Source organism: Corvus moneduloides, chromosome 30 (genome assembly GCF_009650955.1).
Source record: "Corvus moneduloides isolate bCorMon1 chromosome 30, bCorMon1.pri, whole genome shotgun sequence".
NCBI classification, from domain to species: domain Eukaryota; kingdom Metazoa; phylum Chordata; class Aves; order Passeriformes; family Corvidae; genus Corvus; species Corvus moneduloides.
Window position 1 is genome coordinate 1,972,895 of NC_045505.1, and position 9,586 is coordinate 1,982,480.

Sequence of the window (9,586 nt, forward strand, 5' to 3'; positions counted from 1 at the left end):
AGGAAAAACTCAAATTAGATCCCGTGTTAAACCGCCGGGTTACGAGCACGAGGTGATTCCCCCCAAAAATTTTGTCCTTGGAGGTGAAAGAGCCAAGGAAATCCATGGAAAACATTGCTTGGGAACGGGAAGAAAGCCAGTGGAATCCCATGAGCGAGGAGGGGACGCTCGGAGGGGACCCTTCGAGCCTCGCTTGGGGCCGTCTGGGCTCCTCGGGCTCCCGGTGCCGCCGGATCCGGGTCACCGGCGGGGTTTGGCGGATCCCGGTTGGAAAATAGGCCACGGGGAGTGGAGCAGATTTCGGGAAAGCCGCTCATCTTCCTCTTAGCCCCAAATTAACCCCGCAGGAATTGGGTCACCCCGAGCCAGCAGCTCCTCCTGCTCCGTCCCGGGAGAGGTTTTGGGGCTGGATCTGTGGGATTTGGGGCTTTTCCCATGAATTCCAGCCTGGGTCTGTCCCCTCTTGTGTGCCAGTATCCCGCCCCAAATCCCATTTGTCCAACATTTCCCCCTCCAGGTTTCCTGGAGAGTTCCCTGGGCTGTTTTAGGGCCGGGGAATGCAGGGACGGGGTTGGGTCCCAGGCTGAGCTCCCTGGGATCCCTTTTGGGGCTTTTTGGTTTCCCCCTCATCTGTCGATAGCCCCAAATCCCATTTGTCCACTCCAGGATTCCCAGAAAATTCCCTGAGCAAGGATTGTGCTGCTTTAGGCCCAGGGAAACTGAGGCACGGCTGGAAATCGGGATTGATTCCCATCAGAACACCGGGAAAAAAAAGCCCCGATGGCGCCAAATGACGCATCCGAGCTCCGGGACCTCCTGATCCCTTTTTTTCCCCATTTTCCAGCCCGATTTTTCCTCCTTTCCGGGCCCGGCTGAGTCACAGCTCCCCGGGGCCGTGAGCTCATGGGGTGACGACCTTGGGGACGCGGGGACATCCCGGGGGAGGCGGCACCTGCGGGGGGGCTCGGCCTCACCTGGAGCCTCCCGATTCCCACCGGGAATCCGGCTGGAGCTTCCCAGCCCCGGCGGCTCCAGCGGGGAGCGGATTTACGGCCCTTCCCTGCTCTGTGAGCAATGGGGTCGAGGCAGAAGGAGCCAGGATTCTTCCCGAAATATTTCCGATTTTCCCTTAAAAGCCTCCTGGAGCCGCTGCTGATCTCGGCCTCCTCCCAAAGGGGGAGAATCCCGGTCGGAATGGGGTGTCCATGAGGAATTCCCTCTGCCGGGCTCCCCAGATCGATCCCAAACGGGAACATCAAGGGATGGGGTGGCCGGAATGGCTTTTCTTGGGAATAACGCTGCCAATGAATCCATGGATTCCCCACCCGGAGCGCCGAGGGCTCAGCGGGACCCTCCGGGTTCAAGGGATTTGTTCCAAAATCAGGGACTCCCCTGGCAAATCCCAGAGTTCCTGCTCTCAGGGGGGCAGGAAATCTTCCCCAAATCCGAATCCGCTGGGTTTGGGTGCTCCAGAGGCTCCCCAGGGCCTGGATTTGGGATGGGAGCTCGGGGTGGGCAGAGGGGACAACGCTCCCCCCTGGATCCCCCGAAACCCGAGCGGGAGCAGCTCCGCAGCTCCAATCCCTCCCCAGATCCCGAGAATCCCCCTCTGTCCAAACACTTCCAGCTGCCGGGGCCCCCCCGGCTCCGGCCCCCTCTGAATGAGGAGCTTTCACCGCTCTCCAGACTCCTTCCCGATTTTTTTTTTCCGGGATAATTTTCCCTGCCGAGCGTGAGCTCCACCACCCCTCACTGCACTCCGGGGCTGGAAAAGATGGATTTACGATTCCCCGGGAATGATTTACGCCCGGCAAAGTCCCCCCTCCGCCCTCCCCCGCCCCTCGGGTGTTGAAAGGTTTAAGATTGGCTCCCAGACAGGCTCCAAAAATTAGGGAAAAACAAAACAAAACAAAACAAAAAAAAAATTGGATTTCCCCCCGCCCCTTCCCAAGCCCTCCAAGCGCCGGAGCTGCGGCTGTAATTACCCACCCCATAATCACGGGAATTCGCATCCAGCAGAATTTTCCAGCAATCCTGCAGAGCCAGGGAAAAGCTGTTTTATAAGGAAAATCCAGCCACGTCACCCTCTCCTCCCCGGGGGTTTGGGAAAAGGGGGAAAAATCCGGCTGGATTTGGGAATTCGCTGCTGCTTGGTGGGGGGGCTGAGCTGTCATTCCCAAATGTGGGATTCTCCTCTCGCTCTCCATCCCCTTTTTCCCTGGATTTGCCACCCAAAATCCCTCCTGAACCCAGGGATGAGTCTGGATTTAGTGAAGGATTTTTCCCTGCTGCTCCGTGGTGTCCACGAGGCAGAAATTCCCATTTTTCCACGTTTTTTTCTGACCTTTTGGCCAAATTAATTCCGTCCTGACCCGAAGGGCTCCGAGGGAACTCAAATCCCGATGGCACCGGGTGAAGGCGAGGTTGGAATTTCAGTCTCGGCCCACTCCGGGTGATCCCAAAACCTTTGGAATTTTGTGCCATCAACAGTGCCCAAAACCCCGCGAGAAAATTCCCACAGAGCCCAGGATCCGCTGGAGAGCGGGAAAATCCCAATTTTGGGGTCTTTTCTCAGCACTGGAAGTTTCTTCCCTCCATCCCAGGGTTCAGGAATCGCTCCCGGGAATTTTCCTGGGGACATTCCACCCAACCCCAGCCTGGTCCCCAGGGATGGTTTGGGAATCCAAGGGATCCCTTTTGGGGCTGGAATTCACGGGAAGGACACCCAAGCCCATCGCAGTTATCCCAGCGGGGCCGGTGCTGACGGAATTCCCGTGTCCGAGCCGGAGCCTGGGCTGGGATCAGGGAGCTGCCGCGGCCCTGGAGCTCCCTGTCCCCAGGGACGGCCTGGGAATCCAAGGAATCCCTTTTGGGGCTGGAACACACGGAGTGGACACCCAAGGTCATCCCAGTAATCCCAGTGGGACCGGCGCGGATGGAGCAGCAGGGGTTGGCAGCGGGAGAACAGGGAATGGCTCATCCCTGGAGCTGAGTCATGGAATGAGGGCGGTGCCGTCGGCGCCCGGACGGAAAATTCCCGGCTCGGAGCCTCATCCCGGGATGACGGAGCCGGGATGAGCTGGGTTCGCCTTCCCAAAGGTGCTGAGCTCCCAGAAATCCCATTTTCTACCCAGAAATCCCCTTTTCCGTCCTTTTCCATGGATTTATCACCTCAAAATTCCAGCTTTGCCTCCCCAAAGGCGCTGAGCTCCCAGAAATCCCATTTTCCGTCCTTTTCCATGGATTTATTACCCCAAATTACTTATTCCCCCAAAATTCCAGCGTGCCGTCGGGGCTCCTTGTGCTGACCAAAATCTGGGATGGATCCATGGATTTACAGCCCCAATTCCAGCTTTGCCTCCCCAGAGGGGTTGAGCTCCCAGAAATCTCATTTTCCATCCAGAAATCCCATTTTCCACCCTTTCCCGGGCCCCGGGAAGGTGCCGAGTGCGGATAAAGAGGGAGAAACTTTGTGGGAGAGAGACGGGAAGAAGAAATGCGTGGATCGATCGCCCCAAAATTCCAGCCCCTCCCGCTGAGCCGAAGGTGCCGCATCCCAAAGCTCTTGGGTGTCTCCAGACATCCCGAAGCCAAGCGTGGCCCAAATCCCCGGGAGCGGCCGAACCGGTTCCGGAGCCTCTCCGGGTGTTGGGAATGAGGGATTGATCCCGGTCCTCAGCCGGATCCACTCATCCCAAATCCATCCCAAATTCCCTGGGACGCCCGGGAATGCGAGTTCTCCTGGAGGAAGCCCCAGCTCTGGAATGCCGGGGTGGAATCGCGATTCCCAGGAGGGGAACAAGTTGGGAATGAGGGATTTTATTCAGGTCCTCCAATGTCCTTTTCCTGCTTCCACTCCCAATTAATTCCCACTGGGATGGGGCTGGGGGCGGGGGGAAGCCTTGGAAAACTGAGTTTGGAATTCCTGCAGGAAAAGGGAATTGGCTTGGACGGTCCTGGATGGGATTGGGGAGGGAAGGGAAAAGGGAGAAAGGAAAAGGGAAAAGGGGAAAGGGAGAAGGGAAAAGGGAAAAGGGAAAAGGGAGAAGGGAGAAGGGAGAAGGGAGAAGGGAAAAGGGAAAAGGGAGAAGGGAGAAGGGAAAAGGGAAAAGGGAAAAGGGAGAAGGGAGAAGGGAGAAGGGAAAAGGGAGAAGGGAAAAGGGAAAAGGGAAAAGGGAGAAGGGAAAAGGGAAAAGGGAAAAGGGAGAAGGGAGAAGGGAGAAGGGAGAAGGGAGAAGGGAGAAGGGAAAAGGGAAAAGGGAAAAGGGAAAAGGGAGAAGGGAAAAGGGAAAAGGGAAAAGGGAAAAGGGAGAAGGGAGAAGGGAGAAGGGAGAAGGGAAAAGGGAAAAGGGAAAAGGGAAAAGGGAAAAGGGAAAAGGGAGAAGGGAAAAGGGAAAAGGGAAAAGGGATGGAATCCTTGGAGGCAGCGGAGTCCGAGGGGATCGAGGCCGGATGAGTCTCCAGGAGGTCCTGGAATGGTTCGGGATCCCTGGAAAATCTCCTCATCCTCCTCCTCCTCCTCCTCCTGCCAGGGAGGCTCAGCCTGGAGAGATCCCAGCTCCTGAGACAGGGAAAGAAATCCTGGGAAAATAGTGAAAAATCTGGGAAAGACACCGGGAAAATATTCCAGGGAGTGGGAAAAGCAGGAGCGGGATGGAGCTGATCCCGTTTATCTGAGGGGATGGAGGGATCTCCCCTTTTCTCCTTTTTTATTCCCAATTCCCTTCGGAGTCTCCGGATTTTGGGAAGAGCACCCGAGATCCCAAAAGCCCCTTGAAGAGAAATTCCGATGTTCCAACGAATCCTGAACATCCATCCCAAAACATCCCCCGGGAATGCGTTTATCCCAAAAATATCTGGGGATGAAGCCCAGAAGCGCCACGGGAATGGGAGGAGGGGGCGGGACAAATCCGTGTCCAAGGGACAATTCCAGGTCCGAGGGAAGAGGGGAAGGAATTTTTGGGAATCCAGGGAAAAGCCGCACCTGGATAAAACCAAATTTTGGTGTTAAAATAATTCCAGAAAACCGGGAAAGAGCAAAAAAACCCAAACCGAGTGGGAATCCCAGAAGGGACTTTGGGCTTTTCCCGGATTTTTTTTAAGGGAGAAAAACTCCTGAATTTTCCTGTGAAAGGCGGGGAGGGAAGAGAGAAAAACCGGGAAGAAAAAAACCGGGAATTGAGGCTCTAAAACCGGGAAGGGTGGGATCCAAGGATCGGGGATGGACCCGGAGCGTCCCAGCAACCAAAACGCGGCTTTTTCCCAGGAAAAATGAGGAATTTCGGGGCTGCAGGACCCCGGGTGAAAATGCTGGAATTATCCTGGAAAACTCTTCCCCTTCCCACCCGCGCCGCGCTCTTTTCCTGCCTTTTTATCCCCGTTTTTTCCCCATTACTTTTGAATTCCGATCCTGATTTTCCCTCCTCGGAAAGCCCCGGGAGGATCCGGGATCGGCTCTTCCCAAAAAAACCCGATTTTAAAAGCGTGGGAAAAAGAAAGGAAAACGCTGGGAACGGAAATGGAAAACCCAAGCGAAGGCTGGAGGGGAAAATTCCCTTCCTTAAATGAATTATCCCTGAAGAAATTACCCCGAAAAGAAATTATCCCTCGAGAAATTGAATTATCCCTGAACGAATCCAATTATCCCGAAGGAAATCCAATTATCCCCGAATAAACGATCCCCGCTCCGCGCCCGGCGCTGAGGAGGAAAGAAGTTCCTTAAATTAATTGGGATTTCAATTAGCTGGGAATTAATGGAGTTCACTCCGGAGCGGAGATTTCCAAGTTTGGATCCCGAATTGGAATTCCCGAGGGAAAAAACCAGAGGAAAATCCGCCCTGGGAAAGAAAATCAAGGAGGAATTTGGAGCTAAAATTGGAGCTTTTTTGTGTCCTCATGGAAAATCCGCAATTTTCAGGCTTTTCCGAGGATTTTTTGGGGCGGAATTCCTCTTTTTGGGGCTTTTCCCCCTCCTTCCGATATTTTCCCATCTCTTTTTTTTTTTTGCCAGGGAAAAGGGAAAACCGGGATAAAAATGGGACTTTTTTTGGCTTTTCTCCTTTTTTGATGTGATTTTGGATGAAATTTGGAACTGATCTGGGAAATTCTGGACCAAAAAAAACCTCGGGAAAAGCACCAGGAGAGGGGAAACCACTCAGGACGCCGCTGCTTTCCCATTTTCCCACATTTTCCCACATTTTCCCACATTTTCCCACATTTTCCCACATTTTCCACCGGTTTTGGGTCAACTCCCGAGCCCAGGGGTTGATCCCGGGGAGATATTTCGGGATTTTTGGGGAAGAAGCATCAATTCCTGGCAAGGTTCTGGAATTCGGCCTCGGAATCGGGAATCAGCCGATTTTTGGGATGCGGTTTTCCCCCTTTTCCCCTTTTTTCCCGTCCCTTCCCACACCCAGTTCCGCCCTTCTCCCATTTTTCCCCTTCTCCCTCCTTTTCCTTTTCCCTCCCCAATTTTTTAGGACAAAAATCCGTTTTTTTCCCCCTTCCCTGCCCTCGACCCTCAAAATCCTCCCCAGAATTCCCAAATCCAGGGGAAAAAAAGGCAAAACCCGCGACCAAAAATGCCAAGTTCCCCCCAGATCCATGCGGGAAAAGATCCTTTTATCCCAAAATTCTCCCGCAGGACACAGAAAAGCGGGAAAAGAGGAAAAAATCGCCTTGAAATTCCCTCATTCCCAGCATGGAAATAATTCCTGATGGGAACGAGGAGCGACCTGGGAGATTCGAGGGATTTCAGGGCGGAATTTGGGTCCAAAATCTTCAATTTTGGTCAAATTTTCGCCTTTTTTCTCTTGATTTTATCTTGATTTTATCTTTGGGAATTTGTTTGGATCTTGGGAAGCTCCAACGCGGATTTCTGGGAATAAATCGCTTTTATCCCGAATTTCTCCTGCCTTAATCCAGCCCTGCTGGCGAAATAATTCCCGGGAAAATCGCAATTATTGGGTTTATCCTCCAAAATCTTCACTCCAGGGGCTTAAATCTGATTTTAGTTTAATTATTATTAATTAACCATTAATAATTCCCACTCAAATCCCTCCATTTACAAGATTTCCAAGGGTTTTTTCCTTTAAAAAACCCCAAATCTTCCCCAAAATGAGGAAAAATCCCTTTGGAACAACTTCGAAATTCCCAATAAACTCCGAGCAGGGCTGGAAAATATCGGGAATTCTTTGGGTGGGATTTGGGGAGGATTTTTTTTTTAAAAAAGGGAATTTTTTTAATGGGAAAAAAGGGATTTTAGCGGGAAAACCTTGGAGTTGGGAGAGCGGATCCAGGCCGGTGCTCAAGGATTTATTTGGGAGCCGGGAATGCTGTTAAATGATTTTAAAAATTAACAAAAATAATAATAATGAAGGGATTGAAATTAATTTAAAATACTTAAAAATAATAATATTCAAAGAACCTGCTTTTCCCGGAATTTTTGGCTGCGTTTTCCCAAGGAAAGGGAGGAAAAAGAGGGATTTGAAGGCGGATTTAATTCAGGGAGGAATTAAAGACGCCAAAGCAGCACCCAGGGGAAAAAAACATCCATTTTTTCTATGGAAATCCCTTTTTTTTCTCATGGAAAATCTCTTTTATCCATGGAATTTCTGCTCGGTTTTATTTGGACACTCGGGATCGTGATCTCTGTTTCCTGGGAATGTTTTTAGATCCCCAAATTTTGCTGATTTGCGGGGATAAAATTCGATTTTCCCCGAAATCCGTGGTTTTCCCTCAGTTTTCGGGGTGCCAGACCTGAGGGAAAGGACGGGGGGAAATGGGATTAAACCGATTCCCGATGGGAAACTTTGGGATTTTCGCCCTGGAAATCGCTCCAGGAGATCCCAAAGTGCTTTTCTAGAAGAAAAATGCCATTATTCAACTCTGGGACAATTCCCAACCCCAGCTCGAAATTCCCGGCTTTTCTCCCCAGAATTCCTGACTTTGGGAATGTTCTGGAGCGCTTCCACCCCAGGTTAAATGCCCGGGAGCCGCTTCGGCTCTGCCGGGAAAAACCGGGAATAAACGGCGAATTCCATCCCAAAAAAACCCCCGCGGATCCCGCGGTCCCCGCGCGCTAATTAACGGGAATAATTAACGGGAACAACTGAGGACTCCTCACGGGAAAGCCGCGGCTTCCCGGCCGTTCTGAGGGGGAAATTCCCGGGATTTGGGGCTTTTGCCAAGGAAATTTCGGAAGTGGCCCTTGGAGCGGGGGGGGGGGGGGTTGGCTTGTCTTGACCCGCTTGGGCCCTGGGGTGGCCCTGGGGTGACCCTGGGGTGACCCTGGGGTGGCCCTGGGGTGGCCCTGGGGTGGCCTTGGGGTGGCCGTGGGGTGGCCGTGGGGTGGCCCTGGGGTGGCCTTGGGGTGGCCCTGGGGTGGCCCTGGGGTGACCCTGGGGTGGCCTTGGGGTGACCCTGGGGTGACCCTGGGGTGGCCCTGGGGTGACCCTGGGGTGGCCCTGGGGTGGCCCTGGGGTGGCCCTGGGGTGACCCTGGGGTGGCCCTGGGGTGACCCTGGGGTGGCCTTGGGGTGACCCTGGGGTGACCCTGGGGTGGCCCTGGGGTGGCCCTGGGGTGGCCCTGTCCTTCTTTGTCCCCGTCCTTCGAATTCCTGGGAGTGTCCCCTGTCCCTGCCGTGTCCCCCCCGTGTCCCTGTGGGTGTCCCTGAGGGTGTCCCTGTTCCCCCCGTGTCCCTCCCGTGTCCCTGGGGGTGTCCCTGTCCCCCCGTGTCCCTCCCGTGTCCCTCCCGTGTCCCCCCCGTGTCCCCCCCGTGTCCCCCCCTCTCGTGGGCCTCTGTCTCTCTTGTCCCTCGTGTGTCCCTGTCCCTCCTCGTCCTTCTGGGGGATCCCTGTCCCTCTGGGGTCCCTCTGGGGTCCCTCTGGGGTCCCTGTCCCTCATCTGTCCCTTGTCCCTGTGGGGTTCCTTTCCCTGCGGGGATCCCTGTCCCTGCCCCATCCGTGTCCCTCGTGGGTCCCTCGTGGGTCCCTCGTGGGTCCCTGGGGGTGTCCCTGGGGGTGTCCCTGGCCCTCAGGGGGTCCCTGGGGGTGTTCCTGTCTCTCGTGTGTCCCTTTTGGGTCCCTGGGGCTGTCCCTGTCCCCGCTGTGTCCCCCGTGTGTCCCCCCGTGTCCCCGTGTGTCCCTGGGGATGTCCCTGGGGGGGTCCCTGGCCCCGCTGTGTCCCCCGCGTGTCCCTGGGGGTGTCCCTGTCCCTTTTGGGTCCCTGGGGGTGTCCCTGGGGCTGTCCCTGTCTCTCGTGTGTCCCTTGTGGGTCCCTGGGGGTGTCCCTGGGGGTGTCCCTGTCCCTTTTGGGTCCCTGGGGGTGTCCCTGGGGGTGTCCCTGTCCCTTTTGGGTCCCTGGGGGTGTCCCTGGGGGTGTCCCTGTCCCTTTTGGGTCCCTGGGGGTGTCCCTGGGGCTGTCCCTGTCCCTTGTGGGTCCCTTGTGGGTCCCTGTGGGGGTCCCCGCCCCCCCCGTGTCCCCGTGTGTCCCGAACGTGGCCCCGCTGTGTCCCCGTCCCTCTCCAGCCCCGCTCCCTCTCCCGCTGTCCCCGAGGGCGGCTCCTCTTCCCAAACTCCTCCCTTAA